The sequence below is a fragment of the Fukomys damarensis genome, unplaced genomic scaffold, assembly GCF_012274545.1.
Source record: "Fukomys damarensis isolate Sample0158 unplaced genomic scaffold, DMR_v1.0_HiC HiC_scaffold_12, whole genome shotgun sequence".
Classification (NCBI taxonomy): domain Eukaryota; kingdom Metazoa; phylum Chordata; class Mammalia; order Rodentia; family Bathyergidae; genus Fukomys; species Fukomys damarensis.
Window position 1 is genome coordinate 55431089 of NW_022900924.1, and position 26808 is coordinate 55457896.

General features: G+C 48.2%; 1 long non-coding RNA gene across 1 annotated transcript in view; it reads right to left on the bottom strand.

Annotated features, from left to right (window-relative positions):
• LOC104862390 overlaps nucleotides 1-3612 on the bottom strand; it is a 16266-nt gene extending 12654 nt beyond the window's left edge. Inside the window, exon 1 of the long non-coding RNA XR_780290.2 lies at nucleotides 3541-3612. This is a non-coding gene — a long non-coding RNA (uncharacterized LOC104862390). The remainder of the gene's footprint in view (nucleotides 1-3540) is intronic.
• Between the last annotated feature and the right edge of the window lie 23196 nt (nucleotides 3613-26808).

The window sequence follows — 26808 nt, forward strand, 5'->3', positions numbered from 1 at the left end:
AGAACCAAGACCTGGCATGTAAAGGTACAAGATCCCAGTAACGAATGTAACTGTACTGTCTACCTAGAATGTACCAATAAATTCAATTTAAAATTTTAAAAAAACTGGGTAAAGAAGAGCTACATTTGAAAAAGAAATTAATGGGCCAGGATTTAGCTCAGTGGTGCCCCACCGCCTGCCTTACAAGTGAAAGGTCCAGAGTTCAATCCCTAGAACCGATAAATAAATAAATAAATAAAAGAGCAAAAATCAATGAAGTTGAAAACAAAAGGTTAAAGAAAATCAATGAAACAGAACCTGGCTCTTCTAAGAGATCAACAGGCTCTAGTAAGACAGAGAAAAAAGGAAGACACAAATGATCAACATCTAGAACTGAATCAGCCATTACAGACCCTGCAGAAATCAAAGGGAAAATAGGAAATACTGTGGACTACTTGATACAAATAAATTCCACAACATGAATGATAAGGGAAAATTCCTTGAAAATATTTTATTCTTTATTGCCCAACATAACATAGATAATTTGAATATTCTCCATAAACACAGAGGAAATCAGGTTCATAACTTACATGTTAAGAGCTTTATATAAAAATATCTTTGGAACCTAGTGCTAGACAAAGAGTTCTTAGACTCAACATGGTCAAATCATGAACCAAAAAAGAAAAAAAATGACAAACTGGATATTATGTTTAAATTAAAAATTTTTGGTCTGCAGAAGTCTTCCCTGTGAAGAGAAAAAATGAGCTACCAAGGGAAGAAAATATTTGCATGACACTCCGAGGAGTATTATCTAGAATGTATAAAGAACACGCGAAACAGAACATTTAAGAAAAACAAGCCAGTTTTAATGAAGCAAATGATATGCGCAGCCTCTTCTCCAAAGAGAAGAAGAAAATGTTCAACACCATTTGCCATTATGGAAATGGAGACCATGATGACCACTCCACATTTAGCAGATTGGCTAATATATATATACGGAAATAGCAGGCGTGGCGGCACACTCCTGTACTCTCAGAAGCTGAGACAGGAGGATCACAAGTTGGAAGTCAGCCTGGGCAACTTGGGGACTAGGTGTGTAGCTCAGTGGTAGAGCACCGGCCTTCCATGTGTCAGTACCTTGGTTAGCCCACCACCACGAAAAAATATTTTGTGATGTAAATGCCATTGCCAGTGCAGAGCACATGCTCACGTGCTGCTAGTGGGAGTGTAAAATTACACAGCCATCCTAAAAAGTCCTGCGGCGGTTCTTAAAAAACAAAACATGCAGATGCTATGCAAAACATAGCAACTGAATTCCTAAGTTTTAATCTCAGAAAAATGAAAATCTACATTCACTCAAATACCTGGACATGAAGGTTCATAGTAGCTAAAAACCGGATCCTACGCATCTGGACTTTAATTGGTGAGTGGTTAAACTGCTAACCATCTGTAAGTATTCATAACCATATTGCTAAATACTACTCAGCAATTAAAAAAGTAACCTGCTGGTATCACAGTAGGAACCAGTTTCAAAGGTCACATATGTACTATTTCATGTATGCAAAGTTCTTGAAACTAAAAAAAGTTTTAGGAATGGAAACCGAGTCAGTAGTTGACCAGGATTAGAACTGTGGGGGAGGTGGGCGCTGTACCCAGCTGGGTCTGTGCTGCGTCTGGACTCTATCAATGCATACATCTGGGTTTCAACAGTGTGCGTTTTCCAACACGTCACCATGAAGGAAAGTCACTACAGGGAATGTAAGATCCCTATAGCTCTCTGTGTTATTTCTTCTAACTGTATGAGAATCTGCAATGATCACAAAATACAAGTTGAAATAAGAGAATGAACCAACAATAAGTGGGCAATGGCAGCATGTGATTAAGGCTAAGTCCCCTAATGGGAAGATCCATCTCTTTGATGTGGGTGAGGCTCCTCTTGGCCATGTTAAGCTTGAGGGTCTTGTGCAGGTCCCTGACCTCCTACACAGACTTGAGCAGGACCCCAGGAGTGGCCGCAGGGCCAGTGACTATCTGAGGAGAAAAGACAAGACCCACGCACGCACAGGACAGGTGGGAGCCAAGAGCTGGCTGCTGGTTCCATGGAGGACCAGAGAGCAGCGGGACTGGAGAAGCCCGAACTGCCCGCTGCCCGGGTGCCAGCCGCTGCCCCCTGAGTGGCCCCTGTGAGGCTGCTCACATAAGTAGAGGACTTGGTGGGTTGCAGCCCACCCCGGCCCTTTCTCGGCTTCTGGCTGAGCAGCTCTGAATCAGAGCTTGTGTGTGGAGTTTGGTACAAGCTCACGGTGCAGTTATTAGCAAATCCAAAAAAGCAGATATCAAACAGACCGCACTCTGACCACAGCGTATTAAGTGACAGACCATCCGCAATGACAAAAAGCAAAAGCAAACTAACAAATACGTGTGTACATGGCTTGTGAATTAAAAATGAAAGCAGAACAAGCTACAAAATATTTACCCCAGAACAAAAATGAAAACGTAGACCCATAATCTGCAGTGCACGATTCTGAAATCTTAAAGATTCTGAAAGCTGAGACTTTGGTTCGTGACTCATTCAGTGGTGGAACCTGACTCGTGCAAAGAAGAAGGAAACCAGGGGATAAAGCACAAGTGAGGAATAACTATCAGCAGCACCATCACAAAAGACATCATTTGCAAAGGTAGACAAGTGAATGACTTTCTAACCACCCCAGACGCATTTGACTGTTTGATCCTCTGCAAACGGAACAAAAACACACACCGGAGGAGAGATAGCTTCTAACAAATGGTGCTGGACGTGCAAACAGGGTCTAGACCCGTACCTCTCACCAGGGACTAAAATTAAAATGGTCAAAGATACAAATCGAAAAACAGAAACAATCCGCTGGGTAAAACTCTTGAAGTCCCAGGCCTTGGCAAAGACTGTCAGATCCCTACTAGCGCAAGAAATAGCACCGAAAACCAACAAGTGGGATCTATCAAGTTTAAAAGTTTTGCACTTCAAAGGAAACAACCACCAGAGCGAGGAAACAACCTACAGAATGGGAACAGGTTTTTGCCGGCCATTCACTGGACAGAGGACACATACCTAGAATAAGAAAATAACTCAAAAAAATTAGACCCCCCAAAACCAAAAGACCCAGTCAAGGAAAAAAAAAAGGGCAACTGAAATGAATAGACACTTCTCAGAAGAAGTACAGGTGGCCAATAAATACATGAAAAAATGTTCAACACTGCGGCCATTGGAGAAATACAGATTAAAACAACGCCTCAGTGGTGCTGGAGAAAGAACGGCCATCACCGAGAAATCAAATAATAAGACGTGCTGGAGAGGCTGCGGGGAAAAGGGAACCCTTCTCCACTGTTGGTGGGACTGTGAACTGGTGCAGCCATACTAGGGGGGTCAGTAAGGAGATTCCTCAAACAACAAAACAAGAGGGCTGCGGTTTTAGCTCAGTGGTTCCACCACCTGCTTTGCAGGCACAAGGTCCTGAGTTCAATCCCTGGTACCAAAAACTAAAAAACAGAAATTTCACTTGACCCAGTTAGTCCCTTTCTAGGTACCTTCCCAAACTAGGTGAAGACTTTGCATTACAGCGATCCAGTCACATCCATGTTTGTAACAGCGCAATTTCAAACAGCTAAATTTTGGAAACAGCTTTTATGTCCGTCACCAGATGAACAGATAAGAAGCAGTGGCCTTTACACACAATGGAGTATTACTCTGCCAATTTTGGTAAAACCCAGAGCTGAGAGCAACCCAGGATCTGTATGTTTTGGCTCACGCTGCTTCCTCTTTTTCATCGTAGATATTTTTTTGTTTTTGTTTTTTATTGTTTGGTCGTCTGCTGACCTCGATCCACATCCTACACGGGCCAGCCTGGCCCACCCCATTTCGGGCTGGGTTTGACGCTTCATTTTCTTAAGACTGCCACAGCCACGGCCAAGAGTGTCTGTCCTCCTTCTTGTAGTTTTGCAGCGCTCAGACTTGAAGGAAAGTCATTTTCGACACTCCAGGCGCAGTGCGTTCGCTCCTTTTCCGCTTCGACCGCTTTGCGGATCTACTTGGGCCGGGACGAGGAGCGCAGCTTTCTTTCCCCGCGGCTGTGCACAGCCCTCCCTCCTCTGCTCCTCCTTCCCTTCCTCCTCGAAGCCTGAGCACTCTGATTCGAAGCGGCCGTGGTTTCAGGCTCCCCTGCTTTGAGGTGAATGAAAACACTTAATTAGAGCGGTGGAGTCTGAGGCCGGACTCTGGCAGAACACGCGGAGAAGGCGGCCCTCTGGCCTCTCACTTCCACCTCTGGGCCTCAGGGGCGCTTAAACTGCCGCAGGGGTCTCGTGACATCTCGGTCCTGCAGACGATTCATTTCCATTTACTTTCTCCGTTGCTCTGCTCTTTGACCTGGACAAGCACCATTTTCCATCGTGGTGGCTTCAAGCAGGGAGCTTTGCGTTTCCGACTTGTCCCCGCCCGTGGAGACATTGGCTGTGGCGCCTTACCCCGTGGAGCCTCAGTTTCCCCAAAAGCAGACTGGGAGGGCGGGGCTGCACCTGTGGAATCGGGACGTTTGCCGCTTTCATTATGACAACGGAAGTGAGGTAGAGACGCGTGAGGCCACAGCTGGGCCTGGCTCGCCAATCAGAGGGGGTTTGGAATTTTGAATTGTTTTCGAGGTCTCCCTAAGAGCGGCTCTTGTCTGCGTGGGAGCACAGGGGATAGAGTCACCGAGAGGGTTCTGGGTCAGAGGGTCTGGGGGCGCGGGGAGCTGCAGGGCCCAAAACTGCACTGCTGACAGCGTGGTGCTGTCTGGGGGACTCCCGGGTTGGAACTCCGAGACTGGCTGCTCACTTCAACCCCTCGGACCTGGAGAAGGTCACCTGTGCTCGATCCCCAGACCACCTGCGCAGGCCCAGGTGTTGGCTCCACTTCCTGGCTGGGCCCCCCAGCTGCTTTCAGGGCACCGGCTGAGCCCAGGGGATTTCAGCCTCTTGGCCTTGCAGCCTCAGCTTGTGGGGCAGGAAACAGAAAACTTATCCAGGAGAGGCGTGGGGTGAGAGGGTGGAGAGATAAGAGGAGACCCCGACTCTCCAGGCTCCCATCTACCAGCTCCCCAGTTTTGAGGCTGTTTTCTGCTTCTATCTGCAAAGTCTACCAAGACCCTTATGTCTTTAAAACCAGTTCTTCCTTTGGCTGAAGCCGGTGATTTTCAAGTGCTGACGTGCTCCCCTGGTCAATGCCCCCCCACCGGGGGCTGTGTGCCCCACCCTCCAGGACATCTGGGCTGCAACGCTGCAGGGGCCCCGGAATCTGCTTTCCTGACAGGTCCCTGGAAAGCTGAAAAAATGCCTTCTTACAAGGGAGCCTCCTCCTATTGCTGCTCATGTAAGAGGCTTGAGAATCCACTGAGATTTGCTCTGTCCCCGCTGCAACGGTTTGGGGGACCAGGGTGTTGCAATCCCGTCTTACAGATGAGAGTTTCAGTAAGAGCACAGTGTTCCCGCCTGAAGAAGGCACAGCTTGGGGCTGAGCCCAAGGCCGCAAGGCTTGGAAGCTCCCGTCCTCAACTTGTGCCCAGTGTCACTTCCGGTCCGCCTCCTCTGGACCCCTGGCCCTCTCTGCACCCCGCCCTCGGCCTCCTCCGTGAGCTTTGCTTTCTTCTTACTGCATTTTGTGTCTCTGAGTCACTGTTCTTCCAGGCTCCACTGCACAAGCTTCGAGGTCCACTGCGGGGGCTCCACTGTCCCCACCTCTCCCAGGCCCCACAGTGCCTGCAGCCCCCTCCGTATCCTGCAGATGCTGCGATGCTGAACTAGGAAGAAAAAGGGAAAAGGTTCAGCCCCTGGTGGGCAGTGCAGACGGCTCCGGGGCACAGGGAGGGAAGAGAAGGAACCGGGAGCCAGAGTGGGGGGCAGCTCCCAGCAGTCTTAGGGCCTCTGCCCCCCGTGGGAGCCCTGGCGCTGCCTGGGCTGCAGTTTTGCAGAACGAGGCAGTGCGCGAGAGCGGCCTGAGGCGGCGCCACTGGGCGACCCCTCTCCTCCGCGGACCTGGTTCCCAAAGAAGCTGGCTGCTGAATGGAGAGTCCAGGGGTGAAGCTCAGGGTCCCCGCCCTATGACCTTGGTGCTTGGCTGTGGCCCAGCCTTCTGGAGCCCACAGGCAACCTCAGGGTGATAGTTTAGAGGTCACAGAGGCGCGGGAGCTCTTGGTGACCCTCCATTGAGGCTGGGCCGGGGCTCAGTTTCATGGAGACTGGGCAGGTGGGGACCTTCAGTGGGTCCCCGGGAGTGGCAGCGCCTGTGACCACGGCCGGTGTCCGTGCTGATCCTGGGTGTGGTGATTGATTGTCGGGGCCACCTAGAAGCGCCAGGCTGCGGCTGTAGCCTTGGACTTGGGGCTGACGAGGGTTTGGAAAGAAGAGGAAGGGTGGGGGGTGGCGTGGGGGAGCCGGGCAGCAGGACACACCCAGGGAGGGGAAGACGAAGCCACATCTTGGCTGTCCCAGGCCGCTTACCTCTTCCCAACCAGTGTCTCCCATGCACCCCCATTGTCTCGAGCCCCAGGAAGAGCGAGACTGGGCAGGGCTGAGCCCGAATTTCTCACTGATCAGAGATGCCACTTAGTTCCTCAGTGTTTTTGTTTGGGAAAAGGTTCAGGGAGACTTCCGAATAGAGAGGGGCTGAGCAGAACCCTTCAGTAAGCAGATGAGGATGTGGAGGAGAGGAGTGGGTGCCAGAGAGGCAGAGGCAGGCTCTGAATGCAGCCTGGAGGGACCCCACCCCCACCCTTGGGGCTCTGAGCTCCCTGGCAGCCAATGCAACAAGGAAACACAGTTGGCTCTGATTCTCAGGACCCCAGAAATCAGGAAAGCAGGTTTCCAGCAGACGCAGCTGTTCTTGGTCCTGGATTCCAGGCGGAGCTCTGCTCCGAGAAGAGGAGGAAGGGAGGAAGCCCACCCGATGTGTCTCACATGAGGCGGCGACTGCATCCTGGGAGCTGCGGGGCTGGCGTCACAGGCTCCTTGACTCGGGCCGGGCCGGCTCCAGGGCTCCGGGGAGCCACTGAGCGCGCCCCAGTCCTCCCTAGCGGGGCTAAGCTAGGAGTGGAGAAGCAGAGCAAGCGCAGCAGTGTATCCAGGAGCAGTTTCTGGGTTTCTGAGGAGCGCACATTTATTACAGGAATGAGTGTCCGCAGGACGGGCACAGAGACGTGGTGTCTCTGAGGCCCAGGCGACACGGCGGTGAGCGGGAGCCGCCCCGCGCGGAGGCACAGGACGTCACGGCCCTCAGTTCCCTTCTCCTTGGTCAGAGGATCATCTCGCGGCCCTGCTCCCAGAACCTGTGCTGCACAGAGCTTCCCGATTCTTCAGCCTCAGCTGACCGTGTGGCCACCCGCGGTCTTCTGCCTGGCTTTCCAAAACGTGGCTGCTTCCAGGGAGAGTTTTAAATACAGCGCTCCTCCAAGACGGCCCGCAGCACCGTCATGAGGTGCAGGACGGGCGGGAGAGAGCCCCAGGTAGCCGAGGGCTCGGGGCCACACTGCACACCTGGGGGTCATCTCCCGCAGCACCCCGAGAGCATGGGGCGCTGGCTCTGCCTCTCTTCTGGTGAGTGTGTCTGGATCTGAGGTCCCCAAGGCCGAAATAAGGAATCTGTAAGAGTAAGCTTGCAAGTTCCCACCTCCTGTCGCAGAAAAAGACTTCAGGAGGTGTCAGTAAACCAAGAAGGGTCACTGGACGGTAAGACTGGAGCGTGCAGACAAATGAGAGGCCTGGGCTGCAGCTGGGTGAGTTTAAGGGGCGTCTGCAAGAAGAGTGATCCATGCCAGGCCTGGTGGCACACGCCTGTAATTCCAGCATTTGGGAGGCTGAGGCAGGAGGGTTCACTGTGAGTTTGAAGAACGGCTGGGCTACATAGTGAGACTCTGTCTCAAAAACAAACAAACAACAAACAAAGAAGATGGTCAGTCAGGATGAGAGTCCGCAGTCTGCCTGGTTACACTGCATCTACTCAGCTGTTTGCAGCTGGAATCTACTCCCCTCAAATGTTGCTGCTTTCTAGGGGGTGGAGGAAGCATGAGTGACAGGTGAAAAGCGCAGGCCCGGAGCCCCAGTCCATAGGCTTACTGTGTCTTTAAGACCTTGAAGACTTTTTTTTTTTTTAAAATGAGTTTCTTAGAAGGGAAAAGAGCTTGAAAAACTCTTATGTGGTGAAGCTGCAGTTAAGTGCAATTTTAAAATCTCTATTTCCTTGTCTCCTTCCTACCCAGGTTTTGTCTCTTCCGTTCTACCTCAGTGGGACTTGACATTTTCCTTTTAGGGTGTCCCTGGCAGCAAAAGTAATGCACCGCACCTTGGCGGAGAGGAAGGGTGTGACTGGCCCCTGAGCACACATTTCCCGGAAGGAAGTCCTGTGACCTGGGCCAACACCCCGCCCGGCGGCCCCACTCTCTCCAACATGTGGTTCTGACCCGGGATCTGGGGTGGGGCCGGCCTTCCCTCCTAACGGGCTAAGATCCCTGTGCCCTGTGTGCCCACCCCAGAAAAGGGCCAACTGCCCACTTCTCCAGAGAGTCACGGGGATGGGGCCCGGGTGTGACAATGGGAAACACCTTAGCCACCTGGGCCGCTGGCTGCCTCAGTTTCCACTGCCCGGCTCCCCTATCCTTTTACCTCTCAGCCTCGACATCCGTACAGGGCTTGAAACCCACACCTTCTGCAGGAAGCACAGGTCTGGAACCCATGGGTGACCATGGCCCTCCGCTTTCTGAAGAGTGCCTCTCCCCGCCCACACCACCCCCGGGTCCCTCGCTGGGACCTGACAGCTGTCCTCACGGTTTTTGCCCTGGCCACCACATCAGCCTCTCTCTTGGGACAGAGGCTCTGAGATGCCTCCTCGTCCACACCCATGTCACCCTTCGGGCTGTGTCCCTCCCTGCCTCAGTGGTCCCTCTGGTCTCCTGGGTCAGGGTTAGGGTGGTCAGCAGCATGAGGTGGGGTGCAGCTCAGAAACCAGGGGTGCCTGTTATTCTGTCACTGCTGTCCTCACCCCCGGTGTCTTGATTGTCGCTGCTGCGCAGGGATCCCGGACAGCAGGAGGAGGCGGGTAGAGCCTGGCTGGACTGGGAAGCAGTCCAGGGGGACAAGGAGGAAGTCTGGAGATGGACACATTTTATGGTAGGTGGTGGTGGGGTTGAAAGAAAGCACACAGCTTCACCCTTCTTATCATTATTTTTTCAAGTGTGTTGAAAGCGGGCCGGACCTGCCTTGCTGACCCAGCACAGTTTGCTTTGTTGGAAGGAACCGCGCTAGGGGAAACCTTGTTCCTTATCTCCCCAAGGTGTGACCGCAGCAGGCTGCCACTGGGTTGTTTGTCTTTTTCTGTAAGCACTCTAAGCTCTAGAGATATGACGCTTTCTTGTGAGCCTCCCCCTCCCCAGACTCTTGTTTTTGTATTTACTTTGCTCTATTGTGTGCTACAAGAAGTTGAAATTTTATAGATCAGAGATACCCATCTTTTCTAACTTGTGGGTTCCTGTGTCACTTGTTGCTAGGGTGAGGAAAAGCTGCTGATTCTTGTACGCTCCAGAAGCTTTTTTTTTTTTTGGTACCGGGGATTGAACTCAGGCCCTTGCACTTGTGAAGCAAGCAGCGGAACCACTGAGCCAAATCCCAGGCTCCAGAAGGGTTTTTGATTTTTATTTATTTGTTTTTTTCCTAGAGAGATATGGGTTTTCTAGGAACTTGAACACACAAGACTTCGCCAATTTTGTCCTTATTGTTCTCCCTGCATCTCCGATCGGCCCTGGAAGATGGCACAAACCCCCAGGGCAACGGCAGACATCTCTGTGGAGCTCCAGAACACTTCACTGGCTCTGTTTCAGTATTTCACCCTTTGGGGGGACATTTTTGATGCATTGCGATAACAGTCTTCAAAAGAAAAAGACCCACAGCTCCTATTTTACTTGGAGTTTTTATTTGGAATAATTTTAAGCCTTTATGAAACAATTTCCCGATATCTACTGATCCGATAACTTGGGGCTTACTGTTTGACTTGCTGACCCAAGGCATTGTGGGAATAGAAACCCTAAGCCGAGCCACCTTTGCCTGTGGATGACAGGACCTGGGCATAGATGTTGTCCTTCCAGTGCACTGATGGATTTTCTTCACCAAAGCATGGATTATTCCTTACAAATTTATAAGTGATATTGATACACGGAATGCCTCTTTTTTTTTTTGTATTCTTTTTTTCAAATAGGCAGGCTTGATAAAATTAAACAGGAAGACTTCCATCTTTTTATGTGAATAATTTCAATGTCATAAGTAATATCCCTTAAAGTACAGGTAGAACTCAACTGTGAAAAATCCATGTCTGGTGCCCTTTTTAAAAAGTGAGCACTAGCTTACCTTTCTAGTTTTTCTGGGTTCATTGGCCTGGTTTTGTTTTCTGCTATTTGAGTTAGTTTTCCTCATTTAAAGTTTTCTGTGAGGTCTCCCACTTCTTTGGGGGTTTTGGAATGTGTTGTCATAGACCCGTATCAATCTGTATCAGTCTGTTCACTGCTTCCGAATTTGTGTTTCCTTTCTCTGCCCCGACGAACGGACAGTGCGCGGGAAGCAAATCCAAGGGCTCCCAGGGGCACAAATCCCAAACACGCGTTCCATTGAGTGCCACGGTGCCACGCGTCGCTCTTCCTCCTAACCGTGGCCGGAGGAGTGGCCGCGTGTCCTAGCGAGCTGGTGTGGGGTGGAGGGAGGAGGTGGGTTTTATGACCTCAGGAAGAGCATGCTCAACCACTGTAATGATTTCAGAAAATAATCCAGCAGGGTATTTTCAGTTTGGGACACACATCCTGTCCACCAATCCCATTCCTGGGAACCCATGCAGAATAGGAAAGGGAAGAGGAGCCCAGGGAGGACAGGAGCCTCTCTTCCACTACTCATTTCGTTTCTCCTGCCCTTCGGCCACCACCTCCGGGGTGGAGTCTAGGTGGCCTGGTCCGTTGTGACACTTGTAGACTCTTCTGTTCAGGGCCGGGGTGCTGTCTGCTAACTCCTGCTTTGGGTCAACTTACAAGGACACAACTGGAGGGACATACAGTGTGGCCCCAGAGTCCCCCATATTACAGATATCCTTCCAAAATCTATGTCTCCATTCCTTTCCCCCTCTTTCTCTCTCCCTTTCTCATTGGAGCCCCTGGCATTCTCTGTTTCCCACTAAGGAGCACTTGTGAGGGCCACTTGGACACAAAGCCTTGGACCAGAGGAAGGGACATGGGTGGGTGATCTTGGGTACAATCGCGAGGTGAGTCACCCCTTCCCCCACTCCTTCCCATCCCCCCAGGGCGGCCCAGCCTGGACAGCCTGGCTCAGATGTACATCCGGGTTCAGAGGTCAGCTCCTCTCGGTCAGCACCTCATTTATGTACGTTTTTAGAAGTTTACTGACTTTTCAGTCGTGGTAGGAAAAAGTATAGTCTCCTGCCAGTGCATCTTTAGGTTTCTTATAAGACTTCCTGAAATACTTCTCTTGAATATTTTTCTTTAATCAACCACACAAATGTTGCTTTGTTTTTTCTGTTTTAACTCTTTATGAGTCACGAAAAACAAAAATAGTGCGTAGATTTTGACAAGTACCCACCAGGAAAGTTGTTGATATAGGAACTCAGAGAGGTTCAACGTGGGGTAGATGGAGTAAGAGGTGGGTAAAAGGTATAGTTGAAAGAATCCGATTTGGTGTCAGGGTTGACCTCAGCCATGGGAAGACCAAAAAGCCGGATGCCTACATCACTGTCAGTTTTGGGGATTTCTGAACTTCGGAGGGTGCCAGTGGTCAGGTGATTTTGTAGATCACAGTCATATCAATGCCAGTGGACCTATGGTGAATAACCAAGAGATATTTATGGGCAAACAAATCACATCAAAAAGTAAAATAGAGGCCAGATGTGGTGGTGCACGCCTATAATCTCAGCACTCTGGAGGCTGAGGCAGGGGGATCTCTGTGAGTTTGAGACCAGCCTGGGACACCTAGTGGGCCCCTGTGTCAAAAAGCAAATGGAAAATCAAACAAACAAAAAGTAACAGAGAAGAGCAGAAGTCACAGAGATCAAACGATCGTGGTGTTGATCTTCCTAGAGTCCTTTAACACTCCGGGATTAGCCACAGTTGAACAAAATAACCTTTAAGAAGTACAATCAATTCTTAGTTTTACTTCCACTTTAGCCAGGAATCTTTTTAGACAATTTTCTCTTTGGGAATTCATGACAATTTTATTTAATATTCCATTTATTTTATTTTATTATTGTTATTATTTTTTTGTACAAATGATGGATTTGCTGCAGCATGCTGCGGCTCATATTATTGAATTAAACATTTTAACACATTTCAAAAACTATCACAAGTACACTGGAATGAGTCTTAGTACTACAGGAGCACAGGGGCTGCACAGAAAGAAGCCCAACATGTGAGCGCACGGTCTGGACAATGCCCACTGGCTGCAGCGAGAGAGCCCTGTCACATCAGGAGGTTTAGAGCACAAGCAGTTTACGCCGAAGGGTCATCAAAGGAGGGGACACCGCAGGCCCGCGTTTCTCAATCTAGAAAGCACTTACCCAACCTCAGGGAGAGAAAGATGAATTTGTTCCACGACTGGGGAGCCTGGAAGCTTCACCCAGAGGGAAGTAAAAAGTAACACGAGATAGTTCTACGGTGACCTCATAGAATGGCTTGGAGACTGATTCTATTTTTTTTTTTAGTACAGGGGATCAAACTCTGTTCCTTGTGCTTGCGAGGCAGGCAGCGGCACCACTCAGCTAAATCCCTGGCCCTGGAGACTGATTCTTTAGAGGGAATCCATGGCATTCACGATGATGGATTTACAAATTTAATATCCAGGCTCCATCTCAAAATTTCCCCCTCAAAACAACCAGAAGAATTATAGAAATAGCCATGATAAATTATCTTTGCTCCAAGAATTAATAAGTCATAAAGAAGAACAAACACATTGTATCTCACTATTCAAACTTTAAAATAGGGTACTTCCCAAGAATAGTTTACAAAGACACAATTTTTGCCTTTAAAGGATGATTGAAAACAGAGAGGCTAAAATGTAAATAAAAATCTTGTTAAAAATATAAATAAAGTAAAAATACGAATACAAACCTTGTTAAAAATACTGGTTAGCCAGGGCTGGGGATATAATGTGGAGGCCCTGCTCCTGCCCGGCAAATACAAGGTCCTGAGTTCCATCCCTGGCACTGGAAAATAAATAAATAAATGAATAAATAAATAAATAAATAAATAAAAGTACCGATTAGCTGTGTGTGTGTGTGACTCATGCCTGTAATCCCACCACTCAGGAGGCTGAGGTAGGGGGGTCACTGTGAGTTCAAGGCATGGCTGGGCTACACAGTGAGTTCAAGGCCAGCCTGAACTACAGGGTGACGTCCTGTCTCAAAAAACCAAACAAAGTAAAAAATATTGGTTGATATCACTGCATCAGATTTTGGGACACATCCAGGCTATGGATTCCAGATTCAAAGATCTTTCCAGAAAACACTTCAGGTGTTATAAACTGTGCTTGCTGCACACAGATGACTAATCATGCGAAGAGCCCTAGTTTCGTGTCTGACAGAGCTGATGTTTAGACACAGAGACAACGGATACCTTTCTGTTGTTTTTTGGTTTGTTTTGTTTTGTTTTTGGTACCAGGGATAGAACTTGCGTCCTTGTGCTTGAGAAGCAGGCAGCAGAACCACTGAGCTAAATTCCTGGCCCTTCTGTTGTTTGTTTTTTGAAACAGGGTCTCACTGAGTTGCTAAATTGCCTGATCTGGGCTCAGACTTGGGACCCTCCTGCCTCAGCTTCCCTGAGTGCTGAAACTACAGGTGTGCACCATCATACAGGCGCCAAACGTCTTTTGTTGTTTGCTGGCACAGTGGGGTAAGCCCTAATTCTACTGAGGCCTGGTTTTACTTACATATAAGGAGATTTCTGGGTGTCATAGAAGAGACAGCCTACCAAGTCTGGAGGGAGAAAAGCTAAGTGAAGGGAAAATCAACAAAGGAAAATTCCAGCGGTTGTCGCTACTGTCGGAAAACACAGGCGCCGCTGTGGGTGATTTCGGGACCCCAGATAGGGGGCGCTCTTCACACCCACAGCTGTGTTTTCAGAAAGTAGCTCCAGGGTAAAATGTAAAAAGGCACTCTTTACAGTTTTCATATGCTGCTTTTCAAAACTCATTACCAACGAGGTATCAGTTTTCACATGGATGTTTATAATTTAGGTCAATTTATCTCATGGCATTTACAAAACTGTCAACAGTATGATTTTTGTTTATGCTTTGTTTTGTTTTTTGGGATGGGGTCTCAGTACGTAGCCCTGGCTGGCCTAATTCCCAATGACCCTCCTGCCTCAGCCTCCCAAGTGCTGGGATGACAGGCATGCGCTACCGTGACCAGCCTTATCTGGATTTCTAGTAAGTGAAAATAGCCACATTTCTTCAGCCTTTTTAATTGGCCTATATTAATTGTACATCTCATAGGTACCGTCAGTTTTATCTAGGAGTAAGCTCTGTGATACATACGTCACGTGTGTGAGAGAGGATGCATTTCATGCACATTTACCCAGAATGCTCTAACAGAAACAGTAGCGTCCATGTGTCAGAGAGGCTGTGGGTTCAGAAGAAGTGTAACCATCCACTTCACAGAAAGCAGAGGGGCACAGTGGAACTCATAAGAACCACACTTGCTTGTGACAAAGTAGGTCACTTACCGGAAGGGGCTGAGGCCTGGTTCAGAGAACAGAGGCTCTGGGGTGAGGCCCCGCCCCTCACTCCAGAGTGTGCAGGGCAGCTGAGGCCTTGTGAAAAATGAATGCCAATCTGCTGTCGGTTATCCCAGCACTCAGGAGGCTGAGGCAGGAAGATCACAGAGAGTTTGGGGCCCAGCTGGGCTACATAGCAAGATCCTGCCTCAAAAAAACCTAAACAAACCAAACCACAGAAACACAATGCTGATTGCATTGCTATGTGGCATGTCATGGGGTTCAAGGGTTAAGCACAAACTTCGTCAGGAGGTTGTGTGGAAACTTGAAAATGAAGGAAGAGGAGTGAGGATGACTCAGGACTCAGCCTGGGCTCCCAGGAGCCCCTTCAACAAGGATTCGGGGTTTTTGGGGGGTCCAGGGGACACCCGTGACCGTGGCTCTCAGGTGGCTGCTCCTATCTACTTCACCATGGCAGGCAGATCATCCAAGCCTGCCACACCCCTGGCCCAAAGGAGCTGCGGGCTCACGGAGGTCAGCCATGTCGTCCCACGGAGGATGGGCTCGGTGGCACCTGCCCAGCTCTGTACTTGGCTTGTACCAGCAGTGTCAGTCCCGCCCTTTCAGGCTCCCTCTGAAAGATGACAGAGAAGAAATTACGCAAGCATGACTGTTTCAAGCCACTAAGTTTGAGGGCTCATTGTTCCACAGCCATGGATAGATGTTCCTATTGTGGCCTGACCCCTGGATGCCACCACCTTCCTGGAAGTGGGAGGCTCTGTTTCCTGTGGGTTTGTCTCGCACTTCCTGGCGGTCACATGTTCTATCGGGACATCTAGGGCTTTGTTACTGCTGCCTTCTGGGTCCTCCCATTAACGACAGCAGGGACTGATGTGATATCCAGCTGTTTGGGGATCCGCAGGTCCCTGCAGATTGGAGAGGCGCATAACTCAAGCAAAAGGGCAAGGTGCACTCCACCCCTGGCAGCGGAAAGCAAAGGCCCCTCCGCCGGCTTCTCTGTACCCAGTGGAAGAAAAATGTGCTCTCCCGATCAGAGCTTGACAAAGTCCAGCCCCGCAGGGACCATGTTTTGTAAGCAGGGAGCCTCAGCCACACCTACTCGCTGATCTGTCATCTGTGGCTACTTTCTTGCCTCTACAGTGCAGTTGAGAAATTGTCACAAAGACTATCTGGCTCAAACATCAAAATATATATTCTCTGGCTCTTTAAAAAAAAGTTTGCCCACCCCTGTTCTAGCACATGTGCTGCCAAAGTGAGCACTCCACCCTTGCTCTAGATTAATATCTACGTGCAAATGCCACAGCTGCATGATGGCCACACATCAGAGATACCTTAAAAATAAGCACGTAGGAAATGGATCTAAGAGCTGCCAGGTGAGGCAAAGAAGACAATTATAATCATAAGACTAAGAATAATTGGAATTAGGGAAAAATCAGAAGTTGGCACAAATAGTATAAAAACCTGCCTGCAGAAATCATAGCAGAAAAATTTCCAAGCACAGGGAAATAATATATAGGCATAAAAAACCCTGAAGAGTCACAGACAGAAATGAACCTCTTCATAACACTCGCGGTTAAGCTCCCAGAAGCTCAACACATGAACAGAATTTTAAAAGCCGTTAGAGAAAAACGACAAATAGCTTTTAAAGGTAAGCCTATTAGAATGACTGCAGAATTTCCAGCAGAAACCTTCAAAGCCAGGGGAGCTTGGAGGCAAGTTCACGAACAGAAAACAACTTTCAACCTGCAAACTACCTTTCAAAATCGGTGGTGAAATTAGACCCTTCACCAACCAAGAACACCTTAAGAAATTTATGACTGCCAAACAGCTCAACACAAAATACTCAAGGATATCCTAGCAGAGACAATGAGGTCAAGAATGCCAAAGTGCCTAACAGAATGAGTACAAGTGGGGAGAGCGGTTAAGCAAAAGGGAAACATAAACGAAGCAACAACCGAAAAACGATGCAATGACAGGAATCCATCATTATCTTCCAGCAGTAACTTTCAAGGTGAATGGCCTCAATTCTCCTGTCAAGAGACACAAACTGACATTTTGGATAGCAAACAAACAAACACACCACAACACTATCCTACATACAAGAAACACACTAAGTCTCTAAAGAAACTCATAGGCTAAAAAATCACAGGGTGGAAAACAACATTTCATGCAACAAGAGCCCCAAAGCAAGCAAGACTAGCTATCCTATTTCCAAACAAAGCAGACTGCAGTCCAAAACTGATCAGAAAAGACAAAGAAAGTCACTAGGTACTGGTCGAGGGAACAATTCAATAGGAAGAGATAATTTAAAATACCCAAGAACCAAATAGTGACACAGAAAACATGCTACTGGACACAAAAGATCTGATAACCATCAACACAATCGTAGCACGAGACCTCAACTTTCCATTTTCACAAATAGATGTCTTAGTTTCTTTTCTCATGGTTGAGACAAAATACCCAACACCCAAAGTTAAAGGAGGAAGGGTTAGTTCAGCTCACAGTGTGTAGAGGTTTCAGTCCACAGGCGGCTGGCTCATGGCAGGGTGGCGTAGTAGAGGGACATGGCAGAGGAGAGATAGTGGTCTCTGGCGAGCAGGCAGGAGACAGCAAAGCAGTAGCAGCAGCGGCAGCAGCCTGCTTTCTGTCCTTCTCAGACTGTAAGTCTATTGATTGATGTCACCCACACCCAGGGTGGGGCTTCCACCCCCTTAAACATCCTTGATCCACATCCACATTCCCCACGTATGACACGAAGCTTTGGGGGGACAGCTAGATAGAAGCCAAAACAACAGATTAACTAGGTAGGCAAATAAAATCAACAAAGAAATAGAGTTGAACCACACCGTTGAACAAATGGACTTAGTCCATACCTATAGAGTGTTCAGCCTCAAAACAGAATCACATTTGTCTCAGTAGCACAGGAAGCTTTCCCTCAAATAGACCACATATTAGGCCACGAAGCATACTTAAATACACACAAAAGAACTGAAATCATCCCGTGCATATTATCCGGTCATAATGCAATGAAATTTAAAACCAATGGTAAAAGAAGCTGAAGAAATTATGTAAACACATGAAGATTAAACAATGCACTCTTGAACAATTAAGGGATCACAGGAGAGAACAAAGCAGAAAGTAAACAGTTCCTAGAATCAACCAATATGTCAGTACGTCACATCAGCACCTATGTCACATGATAGAAACAGTCCTAAAAGGGAATTTTATAGCTGTGAGTGTCCACACCAGAAAAACAGAAATATTCCTAGTAATTAACCTAATGATGCATCTCAAAGTCTTTGAAAAACAAGAGCAATTCAGATCCAAAACTGGAATAAGGAAGAAAATTATAAAATCAGAGCAGAAATTAATAAAATTAGGAGTAAAAAACATTACAAAGAATTAATGAATTGAAGATCTGGCTCTTTGAAAGGATAAACAAAATAGACAAATTCTTAGCCAAGCTTACCAAGAGAAGGAAAGCAAAGACCCATATCAATGCAATTAGAAATGAAAAAGACAAAATTATGACAGACATCCTGAGATCCAGAAGATTATAAGTAACTACTTTGAAAAGTTGTACTCAAAAAAATTAGAAAATCTTGAAGAAATGGATAAATTTCTAGACATATATGAACTACCAAAACTGAACCAAGAAAATATAAAAACACTGAATTGCCCAATAACAGTCAGTGAAATTGAGACAGTAACAAAATCCTACCAACCAAGAAACGCCCAGGATCTTATGGATTCACCACTGAATTCTACAAGATCTTTGGGGAAGGCCTAATTCCAATACTTCTCAAACTCTTCCAATGACATAGAAAGGAAGGAGCACTGCCAAACTCAATCCTGAAAGCAGCTAGCGTTACCCTGGCACCAAAAACATAAAGGGCTTAACAAAAAAACAGACAAAACCTACTGCATTAATGATCATAGATGCAAAAATCCAGAAGATACAGGCAAACAATGCAACAAACATTAAAAAGATAACACATCATGACAAAGTTGGCTTCACCCTGGGTGCAAGCAAGGTTCAGCCTACACAAATAAAAGTGATACCTCACACAAACAGAAGTGAGGACATGATTATCTCAATAGACAGAGAATAAGCCTTTGGCAAAATCCGGCATCTATTCATGATTAAAAAAAAAAAAAGCCTGAAGGAAATAGGCATAAAGGACCTTATCTCAACCTGATAAAAGGCACTTGAGGCAAACTTACCACCAACGTTATATTAAATGGGGAAAATGGAAAGCTTCTCCTCTACAGTCGGGAAAAGGACAGGTTGTTCACGATCACCATTCCATTCAGTGTAGAGTCCACATTGGAGCCAGGGCAATTAGGCAAGAGAAGGAAATAGAAAGATACGTACGAGAAAGGAAAAAGTCAAACTATATGTACTTACAGATCCTCTGTTCATGTGATCCTTTACGTAGAGGATCCAAAGTATTTCACCAAAAGACTCCTAGAACTAAAACAAATTTAGCCAAGTAGCAGGATACCATGTCCATACACAAAAATCAGTAGCATTCTTACATACTGACAATAAAGCCACTGAGAAAGAAATCAAGAAACATCATGATAGCTTCAAAAAAGTTAAATACCCATAAATTACCCTAACCAAGGACGTGAAAGACTTCTATAATGAAAATTACAGTTCTCTGAAGAATGGGTTTGAAGAGAACATCAGAAAATGGAGACATTCCTTGTCCCTGGAGACGCAGAACCAATATTCTCAAAATCGTCATATTACCAAAACATTATACAGATTTAATCCAATCCCACCCCAAACACCAACAATATTCATCACAGAACCAGAAAAAGAAAATCCTAAAAATTATGTGGAAATAGAAAAGACCCAGAAGAACGTAAGCAATCCTAGGCAGCAAGGGTAAAGCAGGAGGCTCCATGATGCTGATTTCAGTCTTAGCGTGATACTGACACAAAAACAGACGTGTGATCAACAGAACAAAGTAGAGGACTCAGAAGCATCTCCTGGTACAGTCAGCCACCCAATCTTTGACAAGAGGGCAAAAACATACCGGAGAAAAGATAGCTTCATTAACCAATGGTGCTGGGAAAACTGGTTATCCACACATGTGGGTTAAATCTAGACCCATATCTCTCGCCACACACTAAAATAAAATTAAAAGGCAATACAACATAAATATTCAAAGAGGAAAAAAATCTACTGGAAGATAGAATAGGTGAAACTCTGGAAGATAAGCATGAGCAACAACTTTCTGAACAGAACCCAAAATGCACAAGAAATAACATTAAGAATCAACAAAGGGATCACATCAAGTTAAAAACCTTCTGCACGGAAAGGAAACAGCCAAGTGCGAAAAGATAACCTATAGAGTGGGAAAAAATGTTGCTACCTAACCCTCAGACAGAGGACTAACATCTAGACTATATAAAGAACTCAAAAGAATTAGGCCCTCAAAAATAAAAGATCTAATAAAAATGGACTAGGGGATGAAGAGACACTTCTCAGGAGAAGTAAGTAAGTATACTTGAAAAAGTATTCATATCTTTGGTCGTCAGAGAAATGCGAATTAAAACAACACTGGTTTTCTACCTTACTCCAAAAAGAATGGCTATTACTAAGAACTTAAAAGACAGCAAATGCTCGAGAAGCTGTGGGACCTAAATTACAAACCCTTGCTAAATGGCAAAGGGCCTAGGAGACAGTGTCCTGAACCCCTCCCATTGTAGCCACAGCCCCGACCTTTGTTCCAGCCCTGGCCTAAGAATGTGGATCACTCTTGTATTGTTTGAAGTCCGGATCTGAATCTACCTGTAAATTAGAGACTCCAGACATAGAGCCCCAAGTTAATTGACAAACTGTTTGCTCATCCGGAATGTCTTGGTGACCTTTGAGACATCCTATAGGTGGTACCTGTTACTCATCAATATGTGACTGCTGACCACCAGCTCAAGTCAGCAGACCTTTGTCCCCTGTCTGTGAGCCCAAAATGTTAACCCCCTCCTTTTACTCCCTATAAGAGGACCTCGGCCCCTGAGCTAGGCGCCTCTCTGAGCCAGCCACTTGGTTCTGAGAGTGCCGTCTGGCCAGACTAATAAAGGTCTTTTACCATCCAGCCTGGTGTGTTCCTTCCTGGGTTTCTCGTTCTCCGTCGAGCTCCCGGAGTCTCGCTGGGTGTTAGGGCCCAGCTTCGTGGGGGCCTTTTTGGCTGTTCATGCTCCGTGGAGTGGAAGTGAGATTTTAGGTCTTACAAAGCTATATGGAAAAGGGGACATTTCTCCACTGTTTGGTGAGAATGTAAACTAATAAAATGATTGTGGAAACCAGTATAGAGATTCTTCAAACACTAAAACTAGATATTCCGTTCCACTAGCTGTTCGCCATCTGGGCATTTTCCCCGAAGAGTTAAAGATCGTATTACCATGACGTATACATACCCATATTCTAGCAGCACAGCTAGTCACAGCGAGAGCCTGAAGATGGCCTGTATGCCTAGCAACACATGAAGGATAAAGAAAATGCAGCGTACAGACACAGTGAGGAACCTGCCCAGCCACACGGAAGGGAAATCTGAGGCATTTGTGGGAAAATGGATGCAGCTTGAGACCATAATGTTAAGTGCGACGAATCAGGGACACGGGCTCAAATACTTCATTCTTTCTCTTATATGAGAAACCCACAGTATAAAGAAGTTTAAAGAGTAAAACGGAAGAAAGGAAATAGGGAGGGCGTCCTTTTGCAGACGAGAAAGGGGTCTAGACATGGAAGAGGGAGCGGGGAGGAGAAGTAGAAAGGATTAAGGTAAAATATGTACACGTACCAGCTCCTCACAGTGAAATGTACTCTTTATGCATCACAAACATGTGCCATTCAAATTGTTTTGAGTTCTTTACATATTCTAGGCATTAATCTTCAGTCGGAGGAATAACTAGCAAAGCTTTTCCTCCCTCCCGTGGCGGTCTTTACCCTGTTGCTCTCTTTGCTGGGTAGACCTTTCTAATTTGATGCAAACCTATTTGTCAGTCCCCACTATTATTTTCTGAGCGATCAGAGTCCCCTTCAGAAGTTGTTAACTGTGCTTGCATCTTGAAGCATTTCACCTGTGTTTTCCACTAGCAGTTTCAAAGTTTCATTTCTTACATGCAGGTCTTGGATCCAACCTGAGTTGATTTTTGTACAGAGTGACGGATAAGGATCTAGATTCAGTCTTGTACACGTGGATATTCCGTTTCCCCAGCAGTGTTTGTTGAAGAGGTTCTTTTCTCCAGTGTCTGTGCTGCGGGCATTTTTGTCGAGAATCTGATGGCTGTAGGGACTTGGGTTTGTGTACAGATTTTCCATTCTCTCTCACCGGTTTATGTGTTTGGGTACCATGTTGTGCTATTTTCATTACCATGGCTCTGTAGTATCTTTTGCGATTGGATATTGTGATGCTTCCAACTTTTTTCCTTTTTGCTCAGGACTGTTTAACTGTTGGGGGTTCTTTGTGCTTCTCTATGAATTTCCGGAAGCTTTTTCTAGTTCCGTGAAGGAGGCTATTGGCATTTTGATGGAGACTGCACTGACTCTGAAGATCAGGAGTCTGCAGCTCCCAGACCGTTAGCTGAAACTCGTGGGGGCCCGTTATGAACCAGGTCTCCAGGCAGGCAGTGAGAGGCAGGCAAGAGAGCTGAGCATTGCTGTATTTATGGCACCGGCTTCGGGGTCTGAGCTCCGCCTCCTGTGAGGGCAGCAACGCTGGATTCTCTCAGGAGCGTGAGCCCCACTGGGAAGCAGGCATACACGCTCCTGGGCTACACCCCGAAGCCATCCCCGACCCTCCACCCCAACCCTGTCCCCGGAGACGTTGTCTGCCACGAAACTGGCCCCTGTTGCCTAGAGGTTGGGGTCTTGTGCTATGGATCATTCATTGCGCCCCAGTTTTCCCTTCTGAGAATTTGGAGAGCGCCACCTTACGGTCGGCCAAGACAGTTCTGGCTTTCCGTTTCAATTTTTTGTACGGTCTTGTTTTTCCAGACCTGCACATTCCCGGAGTAACACTTGATTGAATTCCCGGGGTCCCCATGATGAATGCACACAGGGGTTCCCAGATGTCAGGCTCATTGCCTAAGCCTTAGCACTGGCCTTCCGCTGTTAGCCTTAAAGGTGGCCACAGTTACATCACCTCTGGCAGCTAAGAAGCCCTCACCCCGCAGGCTCCCTACTCCTCTGACTTCAAGATTGTATTTCCATTGCTGTCTTCAGATGATCTCTCCTCAATTCTGTCTCTGTGACCAGAGGAAGAGCATAAGAGGCAGACTGGCTGGAACCCGCACAACGGATGTAGACGACTGTCCCTGTCTTCCTTGGCTTAGTCCCGGCCTTCACAGTCTCCCCTGGGATGAGCCAGCGCCGGTCTAGATTTGCATTATTGTGGGCAGCAACTCTCATGACCTCAGCTATGGAGCGTGATCTTTGTGGTTCCGACACAGTCAGGAAAGTCAGCCAACCCCAAATTTCTGCTCTGCCGCCTTTATCAAAGACTCCTAGAATCCAAATCCACATATTATTTTAGAATACACATTGAACCAGTTTTTATCATTCTTTGTGGAATTTCCTTCCCTGCCCTCATTTTTCACTCTAGGCTATGTTGGATTCGAACCCACAAGCAAGCTGTCGATTCAGTGAGCAACAGTGAACTTTCTCGGCCTAAGGACAAATGGCTTCCAAAGGAGAGAGGTCAGTGCAAGGGTCATTGTGTCAGAAGGTGTGACGGGACAGGGCTCCTGGGCCTTTTTCATCCTGTCAGATATCCCTGTCCCTGTGGGTCCTCATGCTTGTCCCAATCAATTCCTTTTCTCACTAGCCTTTTGGAAAATCTGTGCGTTCACTTCATCTTACAGTTAATATATCTGCCAATCCTGATCTGAATTGATTTCCAACCGTCTTCACTTGACAGATTTAAATAATAAGGAGATTTTAAAATTCACTCTTGACTTGGGGCTGAAAGGCTCCGTGTTTGGGCACAGTGCCACGGGGGGCAGCCTCTTCTGCCCTCAGCATCTCGTCTTCCTTAGAGTAGGGGAAAGCAGGCCCTTCCCACCCCCCCACTCTGTCCTCCGGGGACCTGCGTGCCGTGGGAGGTGCTAACCTAGCTGGTTGTTTTGTTGCGCTGTCCCGTGGGTCACCACGCTCCCATCTTGGAATTTGGAGGGGAGTCTCACTTTCTGCCAACTAATTCCCACACTTACCACCTCCCCGGAAGTTTGATGTCTGCAAGCACTCCTTTCCACACCCTTCCATCTGGATTGGTAAACAGCCCGCAACTTCAGCCACGAGTGACTGTACAGGCCCCCTCTGGGTGGCTGGGCTCAATCAAACAAGTCCAGAGAGGGAGTCTCGGGAAACAGGGCTGTGGCCACAGCAGGAGTCACTGTGAGCCAGCAAGCCCATCCCCAGCTGTGTCCTGAGCAATGTCACACCACAGGAAGTGGGATCGGTGGTCTTAATTCAAACATCAAAGTGCATGGCTTCCACACCTGCCTTTCCGGTCTCCCCCCCCCCCCGCACCCCCCCCGCACAGATTCTCCCTCCCGCACCGATTGTCTGTCCTGAGCCTTCTCTGTCCCGGCTCCCTCTTCCCAGCTTGCTGCCCTCCCGGACACCTACCGACCCCTCCTGTATCTTCTCCTCTACGGTCAGCTTCCCTTCCTTGTGGTCTCCTTGTGTCACTCAGGGTCCCAGCAGGAAACAGCTGTCACACTCAGGCAGGGCAAGAGCCTGAGAGGAGGACCACTTACAAGGAGGGCAGCAGGGAGCCGGAAGAGTCAGCCCCATGAGGTGAGCCATGGCAGGGACTTGGGACCTATTCCTGGGGCTACAAGTGGCACCTCCTTGCCACACAGGTGGACGAGGCCAGAGTTAGGCATTCCAGTTTCTTGCTGTGACTGTATCAAAATTTCACCCCCCACCCAGCGCGGGAGCTTACTTGAACACAGCCCAGAGCTGGGTGTGGCTGCGACTCTGCCGCTAGCCAGCGCCCCCTAGTGTTCACTAGGGTTAGGACGCTGATCGGCACCCTGGGGCCCACTGGGCCGAGCCCTAAGCGGGGAACCGTGTCCTTCCCTCAGCTCCATAAAGTCGGGGCAGCCCTGCCGAGGAGCGAGGGGTTAGCAGTCAGTGGGCCAGCCCATAGCTAGTCAGGAAAAGCTAACTCTGAAGCAGGCAAAACCTAGACACACAGGTTATATTCAGAATTCCTGTGGTTCAGTCCATACCTATATGAGGGGTTATGGAAATGTATGGGAATGTCTAACTTTTAAAATACTTATTACCGTAAAGGACACATTGCCACTGATTCCCTCAAAGTACTCCCCTCCTCTTGAAAACTCCTGAGCTCCTTTACGAGGGGCTACGACAAAGATAATGAGCGCTGCTCCCGAGGGCCATCCGACAGAGGCAGCTGCTAGAAACGCGGCACCGGGACCAGCGTCCGCCTCCCCCGCCAGATCTGACGCTGTGCGACTCTGGCTCTTCTCCAAAGTCACAATGACCACAGAAGGTCAATGCTTTGAGTCGATTCAGGACGTCGAGGCAGCCACCACGGCACAAGTAGAGGCAGTCAGAAAGTAGCAACCATGGTGACATGAGCGTGCTCAAAATGAGGGGAGGGTGGGGGGCTCGTGCAATATCTTTTACTACAATAAATGTTCTTTAAGTTTTTTTCATTTTTGTTTTTGGTACCGGGGATCGAACTCAGGTCCTTGTGCTTATGAGGCAGGTGGTGGAATCACTGAGCTAACTCCCTGGCCCTCAGCCATATAATTTCTGCAAATTTTTGTAAGCTGCACCTGCACTTCAGAGAGTTTAAATTAGGGGGTTTTGTTGTTCCCAGTGTACTCAATGGACAGGACTCATGAGTGCCAACTACTTTTGAACCCACTGTCCGTTTGCATTGAATCAGAGGCTGAATCTCCTCTCAGCTTGAGTGAGAACCCAGGCAGGCCCCTGATGTGTGTTACGCTCAGGTACAAAAAGCCCTGTGATCGTCTGAAGTCAGAAAAAGACCGTTTCAACTCAGAAATGGAAGAGTCATCCCCACGTGAGAATCAAAACTCTGCTCCCTCTGATGTTTAGATCTCCCTCCAGTCCAAAGGGCACTGACAGTGATCTGGGGGAGAGGGGTGGGTCCCCATCCTACTTCCCTGTCTCCCCTCCCACATTCCCGCTCCTTCCAGTCGGGGAAGAACAGAAAGTGGAGAGCAGGAGGGTTCCGGGTTTACTGGCTGTCCTGAGATGCATCGCCCTTCCTGGGCAGAGTTCAAGAGGTGACCTTCGAACATGGGCTGCTGTTGTGGTGTCACTGGAGACCCCCCGGGAATGCCTCACATAGCTGTGAGTGTCCCCTTCCCCCTCCTGTGGCTCTAGCCGCTGTCCACTGCACACTCGTGTTCTCCAGGCCCCTGCAGGGCAGCCTCAGCCTGGCGTCCTCATGAGCAGATTTCCAGGCCTCCATCGTCTCTGTCTCCTCTGGCCCATGGGAACGAATTTCCCATTCTTGGCAAAATCAACCACCCAAGTGCACAGCCATTTGACCTAGAGGCCATCTCACCTGCAGCACAGCGGCCACCTGGCCCTGACTCCAGATTTCCTGGGTATGAGTCAGACCTGGGGCCTCTTCGGGCCATGGTGACTCATATCGAGCCCTCAAGGGGTCCCCTTGGCCTGGCTCTTACCCTGCTCGAGGTAGAAGCAGGTGCCCACCAGCCTTCCTTCCTCTCTCCTGTCCAGAATGGGTGGCACACCCAGGCCTCGCAGCCGTCTACAAATGAGCGTTCCAAATACCTCCCGATTTTGTCATCCAGTCCCTTTGTCCCCCATAGTGAAATCTCTAGATTTGTCTCCAGAACAGTGAGATCTGCTTTTGCAATTCTTGGGTAAACTCTACCTTGGGATCTGGCATATGTGTGGGGCCTGCGACTCAGTGACTTCCTGCGTGACGTTTTAGCACTGACTGCTGGCATTTTGCATCAGTGAGCAGCTGTGGGCTAACACACAGTCTGATTCTCGTCTGCTCGTTTTTCC